This window comes from Phacochoerus africanus, chromosome 9 (assembly GCF_016906955.1).
Source record: "Phacochoerus africanus isolate WHEZ1 chromosome 9, ROS_Pafr_v1, whole genome shotgun sequence".
In the NCBI taxonomy this organism is placed as follows: Eukaryota; Metazoa; Chordata; class Mammalia; order Artiodactyla; family Suidae; genus Phacochoerus; species Phacochoerus africanus.
Genome location: NC_062552.1, coordinates 68,658,146 through 68,679,547, shown reverse-complemented (window position 1 = coordinate 68,679,547; position 21,402 = coordinate 68,658,146). Strand labels below are relative to the sequence as shown.

Below are 21,402 nucleotides of genomic sequence, written 5' to 3'. Positions count from 1 at the left end.
TGCCCATTTTTCTATTGAGTTGTTGGCTTTTTTGCTGTTGAGCTGTATAAGTTGTTTGTATATTTTAGAGATTAAGCCCTGTCAGTTTCATCATTGAAACTATTTTCTCCCATTTCTGTAGGCTGCCTTTTTGGGGTTTTTTAATGGTTTCCTTTGCTGTGCAAAAGCTTGTCAGTTTGATTGGGTCCCATTTGTTTATTTTTGCTTTTATTTCTTTTGCCTCGGGAGACTGACCTGAGAAAACATTTATAAGGTTGATGTCAGAGAATGTTTTGCCTGTATTCTCTTCCAGGAGTTTGATGGTGTCTTGTCTTACGTTTAAGTCTTTAAGCCGTTTTGAGTTTATTTTTGTGCATGGTGTGAGGGTGTGTTCCAGTTTCATTGATTTACATGCAGCTGTCCATTTTTCCCAGCACCACTTGCTGAAAAGACTGTCTTTTTTTTCCCATTTTATATTCTTGCCTCCTTTGTCAAAGAGTAATTGACTATAGATGTCTGGGTTTATTTTTGGGTCCTCTATTGTGTTTCTTTGGTCTGTATGTCTATTTTGGTACCAGTACCACACTGTCTTGATTTCTGTGGCTTTGTAATATGAGATACAGATATATTAAATGTAATTTTCTCAAGCCCCTGCAAGCTTAATTGTGGATTTGAACCCTGCTTTTTTTCTGACTTCAAAGCCCATGTTCTTCTACAGTCTCATTTCCTTATTAGTCATTTGATTTGTTGTTTGGGTAGAGGTGACTGTCAGTCGGTCCTTTGAAGAAGTCCATAGTGCTAGATTTCTTGCTGCACCAGGAAGTGATAAGTAAGCCTGCCAGGCTGACATTGCTCCAGTTTTGATCAAATTGGAAGGATTCAACTGCAAAGTCAATACTGTAGCACCTGAAACTTGAATTTCTGAGATTGGATACAATATTCAAAAGAAAATGAGCAATGGGGGTATGCTTTCAATAAGAACTGTAATTTCATACCTTGCATTGCCTTCCATTGTTGATAGGAGGCTGACATTTAGGCCTTTCCCACCCCACTCCCACCCCCAACTAATATTTAATTTGTCTTCCCCTGTACCATCAGAGGTTTAGCATGAAATAGGAGAGTTCAGACAGTCTTTCCTTTTCTGGTCAAAAGGTATCTAAACAGTCTTGGGAGGATCATTTAAAAGATCACCCTCTTTGGTGATCATTGAGTTTCTTATCTTTTCATTTTTAGATGTCATCCTTGAAGTTTTTCCAGATCTGCATGATCATTTCTGATAGTCTCTGGTTCCTTGGATACACTCTTAATACTCTCTTGTGTTTTAAAACATAGCCACTGCATTCTGGCATCACTTAAAACTAAACTTTCAGTTTATTTAATATAAATTATTGCCTGTATCCCAAATGAAGGCAGACTTGTGATTAGGAAATCTCAAGAGAACATTTTTCCAACTCTATTTAGACACAAGGGTGAGACTGTCATATTTCTTAACTTTTTTCCTCTATGTGGTGAAGTTTTGTTTAAGTTCATGCTTCCATTAGAGTGACAACTTTCAGAGTCTCAGCTTTACGCCAGTATCTTATTTTGATTTGCCATTTTAAATATTCCGCAGTTTTATCTCCTGTCTCTTGCTTGTAATCAGTTTTAACCCAAAACTACACCACGAGGTACTGAGGTACTGTCAGATGCTTCACACAGCTATCATCTCCCAGTGCTCATTATCTGGAGGTGATTTCTTGCAAGAGCTCTGCAAGTACAGAGACTTTTAAATAATATTTGTCCATCTGTGTTTGTGCACACTGTGCACTGGGAGAATTCCTCAGGGTATCTGGTTTCCATGTGGCCAGAAACAGAAGTCTAATCTTACATGAGTAACAGTCAATACTTTCTCATGTTTTGCTTCCAAGATGTCCAGTTTAATTGTGCTTCTCACCACAGATTCAGGTTTGTGAGTTAATAGTTAACCTCCAGGCATGGCTAAATAGTAACAGTGGAGCCTTATTTAAGTCAGGAATGTGTGTAACAGATCACATTTGCAATTAATTCTTTCATTCAAATATGTAATTCTCTTAAGTGTCAACTTTGTTCCGGGTGCTCTTCTAGGAACCGGAGAGGGAAAAGAAATAAGACATGTTCCCCCAAGGTTTCTAGGACCTAAAGTGGGAGACAGATCAGTAGAGAGATAATTAAAGCTCGATGTTATAAGAGCTATGCAGGTAGTTTGCCTGGGAATGTGAGAGCTCAGAAAAGGACACCTAACCCAGACTTCGGAAAATGTGAAAGAACTCTTAGAAATCCAGGTTGTGCAAGAAAAAAAAAAATTCTTGGGTGGTTAACAAAGCCTGATTTGGCCAGTTGATTAGAGCAAGTGGTTTTTGAGGCCAAACAGATTTTTTTTTTTTTTTTTGCTTCAGAATCTTCGTTTTTATCCATGGCCTGAGAGTCACAAAGCCTACTCCTACCCTTGATCAGATTGGCTGCAAATGCATGTAACAGATGACAAACATGGCACTATGCACAAAAGAGTAGGTGGATCCATCAAACTTTCACCTTTAAAAAAAAAATAGCTTAAAACAGATAACCCTTTGCTGCTGTATAGATAGAAACATCTTTTGAAATGAAGGATAAATGTTATTTATTCTAGTGAACAGTCACTATGTCTCCTCAGTAGGGCATTTGAAGTTTGATTTAATATGCTGGTAATTAAAAAGAAGTTACTTGCTGCTGCCTCTGAATTCTGTACATGGGCAAATTATATCCATATATCACACACTTATAGGCTAGGACTGAGAAATTTGTGTGTGTGTGTGTGTGTGTGTGTGTCTTTTTTGCCATTTATTGGGCTGCTCCCGCGGCATATGAAGTTCCCAGGCCAGGGGTCCAATCGGAGCTGTAGCCACTGGCCTTCGCCAGAGCCACAGCAATGCCAGATCCGAGCCGCGTCTGCAACCTACACCACAGCTCACGGCAACGCTGGATCGTCAACCCACTGAGCAAGGCCAGGGATCAAACCCGCAACCTCATGGTTCCTAGTCGGATTTGTTAACCACTGCGCCACGACAGGAACTCCGAGAAAAATTTTTTTCAAAATTAAAAGAAATGTGTTCATAAGTAGTTATGTTTCCAAAACAACAGTGTTGGACTGCTTAGCATTTGTGAATGTTTATCTCATGTTAGGATATTATAAAAGGAAGAGCAGTTGGTGAAGAAGGGTGAAATCAGTAGTAATTGCTTGATGATATGTTTGCCTAAAACTTCCCAGAGAAGGTGCTAATATGTTATTTTCCATTTTAATTCAGCAAATATTTATTAAATGCCTACTATATGCAAAGACCTTCAGGAAACCAAAAAATAGGTGACACACAGCTTCTAATCTCCTACTTCTAATGAGGAAAACAAGATGCATCCAGAAGCGATCAAAAGTGTGAGCAATAAATAGAAAAGTACACTAAATGTTTGTATGGATTGTTCGTGGTAAAATAGCTAGTTTTTGTTTTTCATGATGAACATTTTTTATTGCATATATAGGAGAGTGCACAAGTCAAAAGTATGTGGCTTGATGAATTATTGAAGAATGAATACGCTAGTCTATCACCCAGGTAAAGAAATTGGATATTGCAACTCTGAAAGCGCATCTGTGTGCCTACCTTTTGTATACCCCTTCTTCAAAGGTGATGGCTATCCTGATTTCCAATGTAATAGGCAAGTTTTTCCAGTTTAGAACTTCATAAAAATGGAACAGAACAGATTCTTTTGTGTCTGGCATCTTTTGCTCAATGTCATATTTGTGTGATTCAACCATGTTGTGGTAGTCGTATGTGTGCGTGTATTCTTTTATGAATTTATTCATTCTCTTGTTGAAGGCTTCAGTTGCTTCTGTTTTCGGTTATCAGAAACAATGCTGCAATGAATAACTTGTGTGTGTTCAGACATGAGATTGCTAGGTCATGAGGTACATGGATGTTCAGTTTTCATAAATACTGCCGAAAAGTTTTGAAAGTGATTGCATCAGTTTATACTCTCAATAGGATTGTATGGAATTTAGAATACTTCACATCTGTGCCAATACTGGTATTGTCAGTCTTTTTGTAGTTAGCTCTTCTGGCAAATATGTAGTAGGATTTTATTACGGTTTTAATTTGTGTTTCACTGATGCCCCATGACATTGCAACTTTTTCATATATTCCTTGGTCATTTGTGTATCTTCTTCTGTGAAGAGCCTATTCATATATTTTGTACAATTTCCATTAGGTTGTCTTCTTTTTCTTATTGATTTGCAGGAATTCTTTATGTATGAGCCCTTTGTTGTTATATGTGTTACAAATATCCTCTCCTACTCTGTGACTTGCCTTTTCATTTTCTTAATGGTGACTTTTGTTGATGTCCATAAATTTCTAATTTTAATGTAGTCAATCTCCTTAACAGCCAATACATTTTGTGACCTATTTAAGAAAACTTTCCCTGTCTAAAAGTCACCAGAATATTCTTTTATGTTATTATTATCTATAATCTTTATTATCTTTTCATATTTAGATATGCAGTCTATGGAAATGATTTTTTTAATATATGATATATGGCAGAAATCCAGATTTTTTTCCCACATAAGTACACAGTAGACCCAGTGTTGCTTACTGAACAGATCTTTCTTTCCCCATTGACTACAGTGCTCCCTTTGGGCATACTTTTAATTGTAAAAGTATGGATGTCTCTTATTGGTCTTATCAATCTATTTGTCTTCCCTTTGTACCAATACCATGTTGTCTTAATTAAGAATGTTTAGCTTTTGGGAGATCCTGTCATAGCTCAGTGGAAACGAATCTGACTAGGAGCCATGAAGACACAGGTTCAATCCCTGCCTCGCTCAGTGGGTTAAGGATCATGCGTTGTGGTGAGCTGTTGTATAGTTTGCAGACACGGCTCAGATCTGGGGTTACTGTGACTGTGGCGTAGGCCAACAGCTACAGCTCCAATTTGACCCCTAGACTGGGAACTTCTGTATGCTGCCAGTGTGGCCCTAAAAAGACCAAAAAAAAAAAAAAAAAGGGTTAGCTTTTTGAGAGGCAGAGGAGAGCAGAAATATCCAGGCAGGAAAGGTCTGACTGCAATAAGAGGGAGGGTAGATTTTACCTTCCATTCATCATCTGTGTTCCACTTCATTGGTCTCCTTCGGAACCTGGCTCCATCCATGATTCCTCCTCACTCCCAAATCTTTGGTCTCTGCTCTACTCTTTCCCATCAGTCTATAAACATGCTCAAGTTTCTCTAGTTAAAAAATTGAATATTACCTTATTTTCACTTTCTCGAAATGGCCTCTTTTACTGGCCAGAATTATACCAGAGTCTTCATGGAACTTGTAGAGTTGGCTAAAGTTAGTAACTATCATCTGTTCATCTTGACTTGGCTACTTAGATAAGTCCTTGTTTTCACTTCTCAAATGTTTTATTATTTTGTTTTAGGAGAAAATATAGGAGATTATTGTTATAGCTTTAGGGAAGAATATAGGGAAAACCAGAGAGTAAGGAAGGAGTTTTAGATTAAGAAAAAATACTACACAATCCATAAAGAAAAACTGACAAATTCAATTATGTTAAAGTATATATTTGTATACATGTAAGACATTACTAATAAGGTTAAAAGACAGACTCAGAAAGATAGGAGAATATGTTAGTAACCAACACAACCTAGAAAGAATTAGTTTTGAGAATACATAACGAATTCCTGAAAAGCAATAAACAACTCAACAAAAAAATGAGAAAAGTTTGTAAATAAGCAATTCGCAGTATCTGTCATAACATGGTTATCCTCCTAAGTAATTATGGAAATGCAAATAAAAAGCATAATGAGATATGCCTTTTATACCAATCACATTGACAAAAACTTAAGAGTACAGTAATATCAAGTGAGGAAATCAGTGGAAATTCTTGCAAATTGTTTATGGTTATGTAAACTGGAATAATTATCTAGAAGCCAAATTATCTGTATCTGTTAAGACTGGAAAATCTAACACTCTATGAACTCTTAATTCAAATTCTGGAAAGATTTCCTGGAAAAACTTTCATATACATATAACCTCTATAAAAGGAATCAGCAAATTTTTTTCTATTAAGCTCCAGATAATAAATATTTTCGACTTTGTGGACTACACAATCTCCATCACATCTACTTAACTATTCTGTATGCGCTTTAGATTACATATAAATTAATGGGCATTATTTTCCAAATAAACTTTATGGACACTGAGATTTGAATTTTATGCGATTTTTATGTGTTAAAAAATATTGCTCTTCGATTTTTTTAAACTATTAAAAAATGTAAAAATTGGAGTTCCCTGATGGCTCAGTGGGTTGAAGCTCTGGTGTTGTTACTGCTATGGCTTGGGCCATTGCTGTGGTGCAGGTTCAATCCCTGGCACAAGAACTTCTGTATGCCACAGGTGCAGCCAAATAATAATAATAAACCCATACTTTTTTTAAAAATGTAAAAGCATTTTTAGCTCATGGGCCATACAAAAATAGGTGGTGGGCTGGGTTTGGGTTATACTTTGCCAATCCATGTTCTCTAAGAATGTTCTCAGGAGAAAGAATATCAGTATAACCTAAGTGTTCTTTATGGGAGTGTGAATAACTTTAAAAAATTTTGGTATATTCCCACAAAGAATACTACCCAGCAACTACATCTATTAGCATAGGTCAATATAAAAAATATAATTTTAAGCCAAAAGAAAACAAAAAATTGCAGAACATTCTAATATGGTACAATTTAAATGAAGTTTTTAATCTCCAAAAGAATACTATATATTATTTGTGGATGTATATAGGTGTGTATATGTGCATGGAAAATTATTTTTTAATTTCATCAAAATGGGAATTTAGGAAGAGAAAAAATGGCAGCTGCGAGAGGTACACTGTGGGTCTAAGATGTATTTGTAATGTGTCATGATTTTTGAAAAGTTTGAAGCAAATTAGGCAAATAAGATTTTTTTTTCTTTTTCTTTTTTTTTTAAAGGGCTGCACCCGCGACATGTGGAAGTTTCCAGGCTAGGGGTTGAATAGGAGCTATAGATGCTGGCCTTCGCCACAGCCACAAGAACATGGGATCCGAGCTGCATCTGCAGCCCACACCACTGCTCACAGCAGGGCTGGATCCTTAACCCACTGAGCGAGGCCAGGGATCGAACCCATATCATCATGGATACTAGTCATATTCATTTCCCTGTGCCACGACAGGAACTCCCAAGATTTTTTTCAAATAAGATTTTATATAGAGGTTTTCCTTAAATTATTCTCAATACTTGCTTATATGTTTGAAATATTTTATAATTTTAAAATTTATCTAATATTTTATTAATTTGCATAATATTAATATGGTGTACTTGTCTTGGTTTGGAAGAAAGTTTGGAGAAATGCAAAGAACACTAAACATCTTAGGACAGCTTATTCCTAAGCACCAGACTCTTCCAGGAACTAGCCTTGGAAAAGAATGTGACCTCAAACAAGTCTTTTAATATATTCGGAATCAATAGAAGAAGTTCTGTTTGGTTAGTAGTGTACCACCTGTTTGAAGGCAGTGATATGAAACACCAAAAATCCAAGAATGTGTATATTCTTTGTTTGAGACTCACACACATACATGCGCCCGAACTCATTTTGAGCCTTTTTTACTGTGAAATATAACACACAGCAAAAGTGTATAAAATAGGAGTTTCCCTCATGGTTCAGCGGAAACTACTATCTATGAGGATTCGGGTTCAATCCCTGGCCTTGCTTAGTCGGTTAAGGATCCAGCATTGCTGTGAGTTGTGGTGTAGGTTGCAGACACGGCTTGGATCTCGCGTTGCTGTGGCTGTAGCATAGGCCGGCGACTACAGCTCCAATTGGACCCCTAGTCTGGGAAACTCCATATGCCGCAGGGTGTGGACCTAAACAACAAAAAAAGACGAAAGAAAAAGTGTATAAAATAATAATGTATAGCTTAATTATTATAAAGTTAAACCATGCAGCCACTACCCAGATCCAGAACACTGCCCACTCCCAGAAATACTCCCCACCCTACCACCTATGGTAATTGCTTCCTTGCTTTCCTTTTCAAGGTGATATTTCTATTTGTTTGTTTCAATGTATTATTCTTGATGAAATTTACTGTTGCCAGAATTCTTACAGTATTTGGACTCAAGGATCCTTGGAATGCCTGTGGGCTCAGAGAGAAGGGGTTTGGGACACTCCTGACAGGATTGCCATTGAGAACTCTCATCTCTCCTGAATGGCAATATCAGCTGCCCAGCTGCCCCAGCTCCAGCCTGTACTGTGTAGGAGGCACCGTGTTGGGCACTGTGTACACTTATATCATTTTACCCCTAAAACAACCTTGTGAGATGAGAAGACTGAGGTTCTCTAAGGCCAAACAGAAAGATAAAGGGAAGAAAAATTGCACTTAATTCATAAATATTCAAGACTATTAATTTATTTACAATTTTTTCCCAGAGTAAAATGTTCAAGGCGTGGCCCCATGTGACTGATTTGAATTTGCCTCTTTAAAATATTTGTATAATTGCTGTTTACTTTATCTGTGGAGAACTTGACAAAATAAATTTCCTTGGATCAAAGCATTTTGAACACATTTAGGGCTCACTAAAATTCTTATGAGTTATTAATAATGTATCATGTATAGGGAATTCCTGTTGTGGCTCAGTGGTAACAAATCCGACTGGTATCCATGGGGATGTGGTGTTCCATTTCTGGCCTTGCTCAGTGGGTTAAGGATCTGGCGTTTCCATGAGCTGTGGTATAGGTTGCAGATGCAGCTCGGATCCCTGTGTTGCTGTGGCTGTGGTGTAGGCCGGCAGCTATAGCTCTAATTCGGTCCCTCCATAAGACGCAGGTGCAGCCCGAAAAAAAAGCACACACCACCACCACAAACAACAAAAAACACAAGTATCAGGTACATGTATAGTCAGCTGTACTGTAAATTGCAGCTAATGGATGTTCAGCTGACAAAATAGAAAAGTTTGGCCGATTTACCCCTGGGCTCCTCCTGTTCACTGCAAAACTTATCTGAACATGCATGTCACAAATTAATTTCAGGACAAAAGCAAAGTCTCAGCTGAATGGTGAAAACAGATAGCCCCATCTAACCTGGGAAGACTGCCTGCTTGAAGTAAAAGGCTATCAGTCTAAATGAATGATCCAGAAAGGCACTTCTAAAAATAAAAGCAGCTGGTCTATTGGAGAACAGAAACATCACTGGACATCTTGACTGTGGTTTTATTTCATTCAATTGCTGAGTATATGCTGAGTTACAAGAAGTAAAATTCAATGTATAGTTTCCAAGTGCCTCCTTTGTTTAAGGCACAATGTGGTGGGCTCCAAAGCACGCAAAACTGAATTATCTGTCATCCTTACTATTGAGGAGGTTATAATCTAAGGAGGGGTAAACAGCAAGATAACATTATGTGAGCAATGTGTGATAAGACCTAGGAGAAAGAAATAGCAAAGGAATGAAACAATTGTTTTCTGAGTATCTTTCATAGACCAGGCGTATTTCATATATCATCTCATTGTAACTTTACAGTGTGATGAAGTTGGTCTTAGTCCCAATTCAAGGAACTGTGGGTAAGCACAACTGAAAAACTAACCCAAGAGCACACTAGTAAATGGCATAGCTGAGATTCAAATCCAGGTATGCCTGCCTCAAAGCTTGTGTTCCTACATCTTCAAGATAAGAGCTATGTGATGACTAGAAAAGTGACCTTTACTGACCATGTGTCTCAGAATGATTAGAAAGGATCTGGGAGAATAGAACTCTTTAGGGTGACTTCAGACACTGTTATGTATGCCATCCAAGGATGACTTGGCCTTATTTTCTTAGCTTAGAGTGTAAAACAATTCAGATGGAAGACATGGAGCAAGATTTGATCAACCAAATCAAAGCCTCAAGCCATCAAACCTCAAACCCTGCATTTAAAAGATAGAAGAATTGAGTTTTATCATGGATATATTTTCATGAAACTGGGAAAACAAATCTCAGCCTTATATAAATTTCAGGGATCCATTTTCACTCTTACTACTGTTATTGTTTACATAAATGATCATTTTGATTCTTATCTTTTTGTTTAGGTGACTACGCAGCCCCAGTTGTCCTCTTTAATTGCTTACCTTTCCTCGAATACCTGCCCCATGGTTTCTCAAGAGCTATCATTACTGTTATCATCATTATTTTGCAAAGTGAATGAACATAGATGTAGATTTTTATAATGTATAGACTCCATTGACAATCAGCAAAAGTTTTTCTTCCATATGAATTATGTGGCTTAAATGGAGTGCTAGAAGATTAGCTCAAAACAGACAATTCAGTGCTCTCTGGAGGTTCAATTCTGCCAGTAAGCCACTGGGCAGACCACACTGCCCTTTGGCATTGTCTCTGTTTCTAAGCAGGTGACAATTAAAGATGCTTGGCACCCACTGTTTTCCCTGAAGTGCTAATAGGATTTGCTAATGAAAAAAGACACAATTTCTCAAAATGGTGTAAAGCACCATAGACACTAAAATTATAGGGAATAATTTCACCCAAGTTTTGGCTCACATAGACTGACCTGGCTTTGGTAACATTGGTTTTATAACAAGAGTTGATCTGATCTGTTGTAGTTGAGACTACTATAGTTTTAGCTTTTCATCCATGTCAAACAAGGCTAAAACCCTGATGGCTAGAAACTCTTTCTGTTTCTCCACTGATGAGAAACAAAATAAACTTTAAGGGATCACGAGCACCAATACTATTGTGTGATAACAGATGCTTAAAGTGGTGAAATCAGGGCTGCTTGGCTGCATGACTCTAGAACAATTCCAGTGAACAATTCCAGTGAACTAGGTGCTAAGACTTTTTAGAGTCTGAAAATTTTACTCCATACACCGTATATGTTATGATGAATGAGGGCTTGGTGTACAGTATGATTTTCATGGGTCATTTCAAGCCAGTAGGTTTTAAAAATCCCCAATCACTTGCTAGTATAAATTAGGAGAAATGAGTCTTCAGAATAAAGTGAGTCTCCAGTGAAAGTGAGGGATGATGGTGGATAGCAGTGTAGCACTCTTTACTTAAATGTACAGTCCACGTGCTCTTCATTTCTGTATAATGATCTGGTGAATTGTCAAACTGTTGTTTTCTCTCTCTCTCTCTCTTTTTTTTTTTGCTTTTTAGGGCTGCACCTGCAGCATATGGACATTCCTAGGCTAGGGGTTGAATCAAAGCTACAGCAAAGCTGGCCTACACCAAGGTGGGATCTGAGCCGCATCTGTGACCTACATCATGGTTCAAGGCACACCAGATCCTTAACCCACTGAGTGAGGCCAGGGATCGAACTTGTATCCTCATGGATACTAGTCGGGTTCATTGTTGCTGAGCCGCAATGGAAACTCCTCAATTTGTCCTCTTCAGAAGAGTGTGTGAGAAAATAAAATGTGCATAAATATGCCCCAGTGAAAGAGCCCATCATGTTTTCATGGTCTGAAAATGTGTTTTCATGATAGAGTTAGAACAAAAACATTTGAGAATAGATCTCTGAAATCATAATGGAGTTATACATGACATGTAATTTGACATGCAAATATGTGATTCACACACCCTGCATCAGAAATAAGTATAACGTGGTCAAATATTTCATTTTCTTCACTGCATTTATCATCTTCTGAAATTACTTCATTTATTTATTGTTGAATACTTTTTTTTTGGCTGCACCCAAGGCATATGGAAGTTCCCAGACCAGGAATCGACAGCAGTGGCCCAAGCTGCTGCAGTGACATCTGCCAGATCCTTAACCTGCTGTACCGTGAGAGAACTCCTTGAATACTTTAAAAATCTCTCTCTTTTCCACACTCAAGTGCAACTCCATGGCCATTGATCTACCCTTGGTGCCTAGAACACTGCCTGCCACATAATAGGTGCTCTGTAACTATTTATTATATAAAGGCATTAATATAAGTTGAAAGACATTCACTACACTACTTTAGAAATATATGTATATATTTTTCAACTCAACCTGATGAAGCCTCCACAAAGGCAATATCTACCAGCATTGCTGAGTGCCATGTTATTAGATGGGATCAATATATGATTAGTAATGTGGTATAGCTAGAGTATAATGTTCCAGGAACACTTGTTAAAAACAGTAAGTCCTTCCGTGTTAGATTTCAGAAACAATCTTTTCTCCTGATGCTTTCTTCTTTTTTTACTGAAGGATGCTTTTTTATTTCAGTATAACTTATAATGGTGAGATGCCCAAGTCTCAGGTGTATAGTTGCTATGTTTTAACAAATGCATAACCCATACAGTCGGATCAAGATACAAAAGTTCTCTTGTACCATCTTTTAGTCAATTTCCCACTTCCTCCTCCCCTCTAAGCAACTGCTCTTCTGATTTCTATCACTATTAGATTAGCTCTGCTTGGTCTTTAACTTTGCATGAATGGAATCCTACAAATGTACTCTTTTGTGTTTGGCTTCCTTTGTGCACTGTGACTGTAAAATTCATCTAGGTTGCTGTGCAAAACAGAAATGTGATCCTTTTTATTGCTGAGTAGTTTTCTATTTCATTAATATCCAGTTTCGTTTCTTTTCTTTTTTTTCTTTATGCCATTTCTTGGGCTGCTCCCTCGTGGCATATGGAGGTTCCCAGGCTAGGGGTCTAATTGGAGCTGTAGCCACCGGCCTACGCCACAGCCACAGCAATGCAGGATCTGAGCCACGTCTGCGACCTACACCACAGCTCACGGCAACGCTGGATCCTTAACCCACTGAGCAAGGCCAGGCATCAAACCCGCCACCTCATGGTTCCTAGTTGGATTCATTAACCACTGAGCCACAGAGGGAACTCCTATCCAGTTTCTTGTTGATGGAAAACCTTTGGATTGTTTCCAGTTTGGAACTATTACAAATAAAACAGTTGCAAACTTTCTTATATGCATCTTTGTGAACATATGTCTTAATTTCTCCTGGACAAATACGTAGGGGTGGAATTTATGTTTCATAGTGTATGTTTGTAAGAAACTGCCAAACAGTTCTCTGAAAGTTGTACCATTTTACACTCTCCCACCAGTGATGTATGAGAGTTCTAATTACTTTACATAATTGCCAGTTTTTGGTATTATCACTCATTTAAATGTTAGCTATTCTAAGAGGTGTGAAATAGTATTCATGGTATATTAACTAGCAGTTCTCTGATGATTAATGATGTTGAGCATTTTTTTAGTTGCTTACTAGTGTCCAAGTCTTTTGTCCATGTTTTATTTGGGTTATTCTTTTTAGTGTTGAGTTGTAAGTGTTCCTGATTTATTCTAGATACATGTCCTTTTCCTGGTATTTTCTTTTTTCTTTTCTTTCTTTTTTTTTTTGTTCACGCCTGAGGCATGTGGAAGTTCCCAGGCCAGGGATCAAACCAACACTACCCCAGATGCTGCAGTGACAATGCCAGATCCACTGTGTCACAAGTGAACTCCTTTCCTGAGAGTTCATTGTAAAAATTTCTTGAATATTCTCTCCCAGCCTCTGGATTGCCTGTATTTTCTTTTTTTATAATGGTGTCTTTGATGAGCAGAAATTTAAAATTTTGATGAAATCCATTTATCAATTTTTTAATGGTTTTTGCTTTCTAGGTCCTATCTTAAAAAGCTTTGCTAACACTAAGGTTGCAAAACTATTTTCCTGTTTTCTTTATATCTACATCTCTAATTAATTTTCTTAAAAAAAAAGAAACTGAGTTTTACCTAACTTTTTAAGAGCTCTCAGAAATACTAGAACTCTATGTAACTCTACTGAGGTTTTTCAAATATAAAATATTTGATTAAAGCAAAAGCTTATTACCTAAAACAGAAAGATGGTTTTGATTAATGAAACATGCATTCAAGGAGTTTCCTAGTGGCCTAGCGGTTAAGGATTCAGCATTGTCACTGCTGTGGCTTAGGTTTGATCCCTGGCCTGGGAACTTCTGCATGCCACAGGGGTGGCCAAAAACAAAAAAAAAAAAAAAAACAGAACAAAACAACAAAAAAAGAAACAAAACAAAAAACCAAACAAACCCAAAACCAGGCATTCAAATAGTTGCATTGTTATTTATTTTATTCAATTATTTTTTAGGAACTGAACTTTATTTTTTTTTTAATTTTATTCAAGAATTGAACACTAAAGGCAATTCTGAATCACTTGTTTTAATGGAGGACAACATGTGCACAGATGTCCTGGCTTGGGTCATTTTATTATTGTTTTTGATAGTCACAGTCAGGTTTTTTCTTCTGTTATTTTTCCTTGACCACAACAATTATATTACCTTTTAGTTCATAAGTTAGCTTGAGTAGTCTAGAAATGGTAACTTAGAAACATTTTGGAAGCCAAAAGTAAGCTGGTCTGAGACACTTTTTTTCCTTCAGAATTTAGAAACAGAACACCGTGAATTGACTGAATTTTTTTCATCATATTATGTTCAATTGATTACTCAAGAATTTCAGAATAGTTCATAAAGATTATCCTCATTAAAAGTGTATTCGAATTTCTCTAGTGTTAAATGAAATCACAGAATAAGAAGCAACATGGATTTGGATTCTGAGGATCCTGAGTTTGAATGACAGCTTTCCCCCAACTTAATTTTATTACCCATATGGGATGATTCCTACTTCTTAGAATAATTGCAATATTAAATGCAATATTTTTTGTTTGTTTGTTTGTTTGTTTTTGCCTTTTTCTAGGGTCACACCCACGGCATATGGAGGTTCCCAAGCTAGGGGTCTAATCGGAGCTGTAGCTGCTAGCCTACGCCAGAGCCATATGTAAAATGCCCTCTAAGTATTTGTGCTCGATAAATATTACCCCCCCTTTCTATTTCCAATTCTTGAGTTTTCCTCTCAAGGAAACGACGCATATAAAGCAACACAAGTTCCAGAAAGTAGACTTTTCTATATCCGTCTACACAGGGTTTCTTAAACTAGGAGCTGGAACCTCTTGGAGTCTTCATAAAGTTTCTTAGGAATCAGAAGCTTTTCTACAGGATTTTTAAAAGAAATTGATTTTTATTGGGATGATTATCTTAAAATATTAAAATGAGTCTGAAGCTTCCAAATTATAACTAAGCATTGCCATAAGATTTCAATACAAATTTCTATTTCCTAGTAACACAATACACTTGAATAATTTTTCAATTGCTGAGACTTTAGTTTATCTTTTTAACAAATCAATACTTTGATTTCTTAACAAGAAAATGATGTGCCTCTAAAAACTGTACTGTTTTGTAGGGACTAATGAAAAATGAACAGAGGTAGACTGAATAATGTAAATTATGTTTATGCACCAAGAAAGTCAAATGCTTTCAGGACATTCTATACAAATAAAGATTTAATGGTAATTTGAATATTCCAAATTGAAAACAGAGTTCAAACAACAGTAATAATAAAATCTGATTTATGATCAAATTTGAAATGATGTAAATGGGTCATTTTCAGTATCTAATTCTAATTACCTCTGTGAAATTCTGCATTCTCAAGCCTCATTCATGGCAAACATGGTGCTGAGCCTCTATGAAAAACCGCAAGGCCCATGGTGCCTATGCCAAACTTGTTTCCCTGCAGGAAACTGTCTGCCTTGTTTTGGGGGTAAGAGAGTAAACTATTTGTTAATTCTTTTCTCTGTTGCCAACAATTTTTCAAATATTGTCCAAATGAAGTCCCAAGAAGATATAAACAAAACAGTATGAGAAGCCTAATTCTTTCTTTACCATCAACAGTCTATGTGAGTTCAGGGCTGAAACTGAAAAAAATTTTTTTAAAAATTTCTAAGGGTTTAAAACTAACTTCAGATAATCTTGTCTTGCTCCATATTTCAGCAAGATTTGATTAGATATATATTTAGTACTGATTTCAATTTTACTGTTATGCTGACTCCATGTTGAAATAAATAATACAGTCATCAAGTAAAGATTGCTCATTGGCAGAATATCAACCAGGAGGCCTGATTTTCCTAAAGTACCTTATTTCATAGAGTCTCAGCTCCCATCTACTGTGTCCTGATTTTTTTTTTGTCTTTTGCATTTTGCCTTTTCTAGGGCTGCTCCCACGGCATATGGAGGTTTCCAGGCTAGGGGTCCAATCTGGCTACGCCAGAGCCACAGCAACGCTGGATCCGAGCTGTATCTGTGACCTACACCACAGCTCACGGCATGGCCAGATCCTTAACCCACTGAGCAAGGCCAGGGATCCAACCTTCAACCTTATGGTTCCTAGTCGGATTCGTTAACCACTGAGCCACAATGGGAACTCCTCCTGTGTCCTGATTTTTAAAATGCTAAAATATCAAAAAAACATGTTCCAGTATCTATATAATTTGGTAGAAAACAAAGGTTCAGTTTTTTCAGAACATACTTATGTGAACTGGCATCCTCTGGATTAGTGAATATACAGAAACAAATTAGGTATAGAGCTGAATATGAGACTTCATCTGTCCATTATCAAATCCAACACTGGTGATTTAGTTTAAGACAAACACATCATCTACTGCAATAAATTTACATTAATTTGAATTGTATTGATTTGTAGTTGTGTATTTAACTTGTAAATCTGCTTTGGTTTTAGATTTATAACAGCTGTAAGTATAAGGAGTTTATAGCCAGTTTTATGTTTGTACATATTTAAATAACAATATAATAGAAGTAATTTCAGCAATACTGGAAACCTAAAGAGAATTTATTGCTTTAAAGGGAGTCATACATAAATCACTTGTGAGAAATTCTGCTCTAATTCTCTAACAGCACATTGTTCAAAAGTGCCAGGACTCTAAAATCAGGCTCTTTTTTTGGTATTTCTGCACACATCTGATAACTTAAAGCCATTATAAAGATATTTTGCCCAAAGGATTTGATCTTTTAGTCAATGTTCATTTTTTTTTCAGTCTTTGGTAAACATTTTTCCTGTTTTCAGAGTATAACACGCTTAAACATGGTCATCCAGAAGTGTAGCCTGACTAAAGGAACTTACAACTGATATAGATATCAAATTTATGACCTTGGAACTCTGACCATCCTTCCAACTATAACTTCCTCTACTATGTATCCTTTTACAAACTGTCTGGTTGTAAGATTTCTAAAGAGAGTAAGAACATGAAAGGGATTGATATATCTCAAATCATAAAGTTGAACATCAATTTACCATTTCTCAATAGCTTTGAAGTCAGAAATGCTTATTGGAAAGACAGGCCATTAGAAGAAAGACATGGAAACATTTTATTTGTAATTGGGCAATTTAACTCAATAGGCTGTCATTTTTGCCTCATTTTGGGTGGGGCTAAAAAGTATTAGTAGTAAAAGTATTTTATTACTTTTCAGAAGCTGTTAAAGAAAGGAATTACAACAACAGAGAAAGGTAGGTTTAGCAATAATCCCTGTAGGCTTTCTGTTCCTTTCGCTATTTTTGTCTCAGCAATACCAGAAACTCATTGGGTTCATCCTATTTTCTTTTACTGCATCACAAAATTGGATACTAATTTTAAAACTTCTCAAAGTTACCGATCCTTCACAGCTTTTTACTTCAAAATATTGTGTCGTGGAAAGGGAAGGACAACCACAGGAAGGAAAAAAAGAAGCAAAACTTCACTTATTTTATAAATATGCCATATTCCTTGTTAAGGATGCCACTTTAACACAACGCAGGGAAACCTATGCCCTACACTTTACTTCAGTATATGGAGGCTTTTACCTTTACCCCTCAGTTCACAACGTGTAAGACTTGAGCAGTATGGTTTTTGCTGTAGTTAAAATCAGACTCTGTAACGCAAACATTTCAGTATTTTTTAAAAGTTTTATTGAAGTATAGTTAATTTACAAGGCTGTGAACATTCCAGCATTTCTTGCACTTAGATCTGTTCTGCATGTTTGTATCATAACAGGGCTAGGGTTAGGGTGTGGAGAAATATAGGAAAATACAAGAATGATTCTCCAGTTCAGATCGAATAGCTTAATTCTTCGGATCCATCACTCAAACCAAATACGTGCGCTTTAACGTGTTCTTCAATGTTCCAGTAGGTTGGAGGCCAGGTTCTAAGGTGACACCTGTGAAGGGCGTGACCAGCCACCCTGGCTTCGCCCCACCATCCCACTGACGCTTGCGCGGAAGGACTCAGGCCCGAAACACTCGTGTTCTGGAGGAGCCTGGGGTATCCTAGAGTGTGGTGTTGACCGTCAGATCTGAGTGGTCAAGTCGTTGGAGGACTTGGAATAAAGTCTTTGGAAATTGTACAAGGCTCCCATGTCACAGGTGACATATCAGTGACACGTTCCACATTTTTCTAGGAGGACCCGAGTCCGATTCAGAACCCTAGTGACCCAACGTCCTGGTGGCCCAGTGGGCCAACCGATTCCCATACACTTAGATGCCACTTGTTCCAGGCACGCCGCCAAGGCCGCACCACTGCCGCCTCGCCGACAGCCAGCTCGTGCTCCGCTCGCTCGCCCGATCCTCGAGGGCGCAGAGCCCAGAGCCGTCAGCCGCGCTCGCCGCACCCAGCATGCTCCGCGGACCGAGCGCCTCAGCAGGAGGACCCACCGCCCGCACCTAGAGCCCCGGACGCGGCCCTTTACCCAAGGTGCCTCGGGAGCTCATTTGCATGGCCCACAGACACGTGAAGCCGATAGGTCGCCGCAGTCTAGCGATCGTGGCACCAAACGTGCGAGCCTTGTGAGTGGGTCCGCGACATCAAATATCCCTAAATGTCCCGCGGTCGCCGGGAAGAGGCGCAGCTTGGTCACCGTAAGTGTGATAGCAGAGAGGTCGCCGTGCCTTATATAGCCTGTGGACAGACGCCCAATCGTGCTCGCTTCGGCAGCACATATACTAAAATTGGAACGATACAGAGAAGATTAGCATGGCCCCTGCGCAAGGATGACACGCAAATTCGTGAAGCGTTCCATATTTTGCGCCCTGCCCCCTTTGCTGGGGAAAGGTGGGGTTTTGAGATTAGTTTAAAAGACCTGCTCTCGTTTTGCGCCTTGAGGACTCTGGCGAGACTCTTCCATCGGGATCTAGCTCGACTGCTACCCTGGCATTTCCATGGCCCACCGGTCATGTTTCTATAAGTTACTTGGGTAATCGTAGTGTCTGTAGTCGAATGCTTGTTTTTATTGGTTAAAAAAATCTGCTTTTGGTTTGGGTAATGAACTTTCAAATTTCCTGTGACGGAATCCACCCGATTTAGGTAAAGAGGCATTTTGAGTGCCCCTTAGAAGCCAGATAAGAACAGGCCCACAAGATCTGTCTCAGACTACGGAAAGCAGATCCGAATGAGCTTGCTGCGTCAGTTTTTAACTGAATCTGGAGCTCTAGGATCCACATGCACTGGCCAGCGTTGATCTGATCCGATAAAGTCGCTGCTTTGGTCCAGCTCACAATCTGAGCGAGAATTTACGCACTCTAGTCCAACACGACCAAGGAATGTAACAAAGTAGGTCCCAGAAATGTGGGCTAATGTTCCTTACTTCCTTTAGCAGGATTCAGTAACTTAGCGATAATTCACTAATTTAATAATTTAGAAATGATTTGGTGAGGACTCATCCAGCAATTCATGTCAGGCAGTCTTGAACAAGAGGCGAACCCACTTGGGTCTCTTGCTTTTGTATGGTTGGAGGAGATAAGACCATGAATAAGTCGATTTCAGAACTTTTAAGGTCTATGAAAGGGATGCAAGTTGATATTTCCCTCATTTCCGAGATGTGTAAAGAAGGCATATTTGGACATAAATTTCCATGTGCAACTCAGCTTCATTCTCATTTAATAAATTGCCTCATATGAATATTTTTATAGTGAAAATAAATCACAATTTTAGTATTGAGTGCCAGACGTTTTGCTTTTGACTCACGGTGTTTCCTTTGGACATTAATTTCCAGATGTAACTCAGCTTCATTCTCACTTCATAGATTGCATTATACGAACACTTTTATACTGAAAATAAATCACAATTTCAGGACTGAGTGCCAGACGTGCTTTTGGAGCTTTCAAAAAGCTAAGGTTGTTTAAACCGTGCAAAATATGGAACGCTTCACGAATTTGCGTGTCATCCTTGCGCAGGGGCCATGCTAATCTTCTCTGTATCGTTCCAATTTTAGTATATGTGCTGCCGAAGCGAGCACGATTGGGCGTCTGTCCACAGGCTATATAAGGCACGGCGACCTCTCTGCTATCACACTTACGGTGACCAAGCTGCGCCTCTTCCCGGCGACCGCGGGACATTTAGGGATATTTGATGTCGCGGACCCACTCACAAGGCTCGCACGTTTGGTGCCACGATCGCTAGACTGCGGCGACCTATCGGCTTCACGTGTCTGTGGGCCATGCAAATGAGCTCCCGAGGCACCTTGGGTAAAGGGCCGCGTCCGGGGCTCTAGGTGCGGGCGGTGGGTCCTCCTGCTGAGGCGCTCGGTCCGCGGAGCATGCTGGGTGCGGCGAGCGCGGCTGACGGCTCTGGGCTCTGCGCCCTCGAGGATCGGGCGAGCGAGCGGAGCACGAGCTGGCTGTCGGCGAGGCGGCAGCGGTATAAAGCGGGCCGCCTCACTCACTTCGTTTCTCACTTAAACTTCCTTTGATGAGAATTTGGGAAAAAAAAAAAAATTAATCACCCAGCCATTACACATCTAGAAAAGTTAAGGTAATTCTTGAATATTCCATAATATGCACTCTTTGGGTTCTGTAAGGTTTGCCGAGGGAGGAACTGCATACAGACAAGTAGGTAAAGCAAGAGAGGCTTCTGAAACGGATGGGCTGAGCTCAGGATGGCCTCAGCAGCGACCGTGACGCTTTCGGCTTATAAAGGCCTGGTGGCAGGAAGAAGGGGCGGGGCGAAATAGTGTGGTGGGGAAAGGAATGTGGCAAAGGACTTTATTTCAGACTTGGCTTAGTTGAAGTCGAAATGAGTGAATGCAACCATTCTGTCAAGGGCAGGGATTGACGTTAGCAGGGAATAAGTCATCCTTGGTCAGCCGCTTTTCTTTCGTTCTTGTCCGGTGTTGCTCAATCGCAAGAGTCACATCTGCCAACACCCTAGGAACGTATCACGTTCAAATTTCCTTGATTGTCTGAAAGATGCCTTTTATTGTTGGTTTGTTATAGAGATCTAGACTGGTTTCTCTCTCCACTGCTATGAGGCTCTTAGGAAGCCACTTAATGGAGGTCTCTAAATCCCACCTCCCTCACAGTCAAGGTTCTGTCTTTCCACATTGTATTTGGTTGCTGAGCCTCTTAAGTCTCAATTCCCTTAACGCCTCCCTCCCCACCCCCTTTCTCTTCATGCTATTGATTTATTGGGGAAACCAGATATTTGCACCGGGGAACGTCACGATTCTTGCTTTTGGCTCATTTATTACTGATGATCTCGTTTCTCTATCCGCCATGTTTCTTGAAAATTTATA

At 38.9% G+C, this 21,402-nt stretch overlaps 2 non-coding genes across 2 annotated transcripts; one reads left to right on the top strand and one right to left on the bottom strand.

Moving 5' to 3' along the window:
• The first annotated feature begins 18,811 nt into the window (after window positions 1-18,811).
• LOC125137069 (U6 spliceosomal RNA) lies at window positions 18,812-18,918 on the top strand. Its single transcript, XR_007137374.1, has one exon. It is a non-coding gene; the product is annotated as a U6 spliceosomal RNA (small nuclear RNA).
• A 1,102-nt stretch (window positions 18,919-20,020) lies between these two features.
• On the bottom strand, window positions 20,021-20,127 carry LOC125137068 (U6 spliceosomal RNA). Its single transcript, XR_007137373.1, has one exon. It is a non-coding gene; the product is annotated as a U6 spliceosomal RNA (small nuclear RNA).
• Window positions 20,128-21,402: the final 1,275 nt, after the last annotated feature.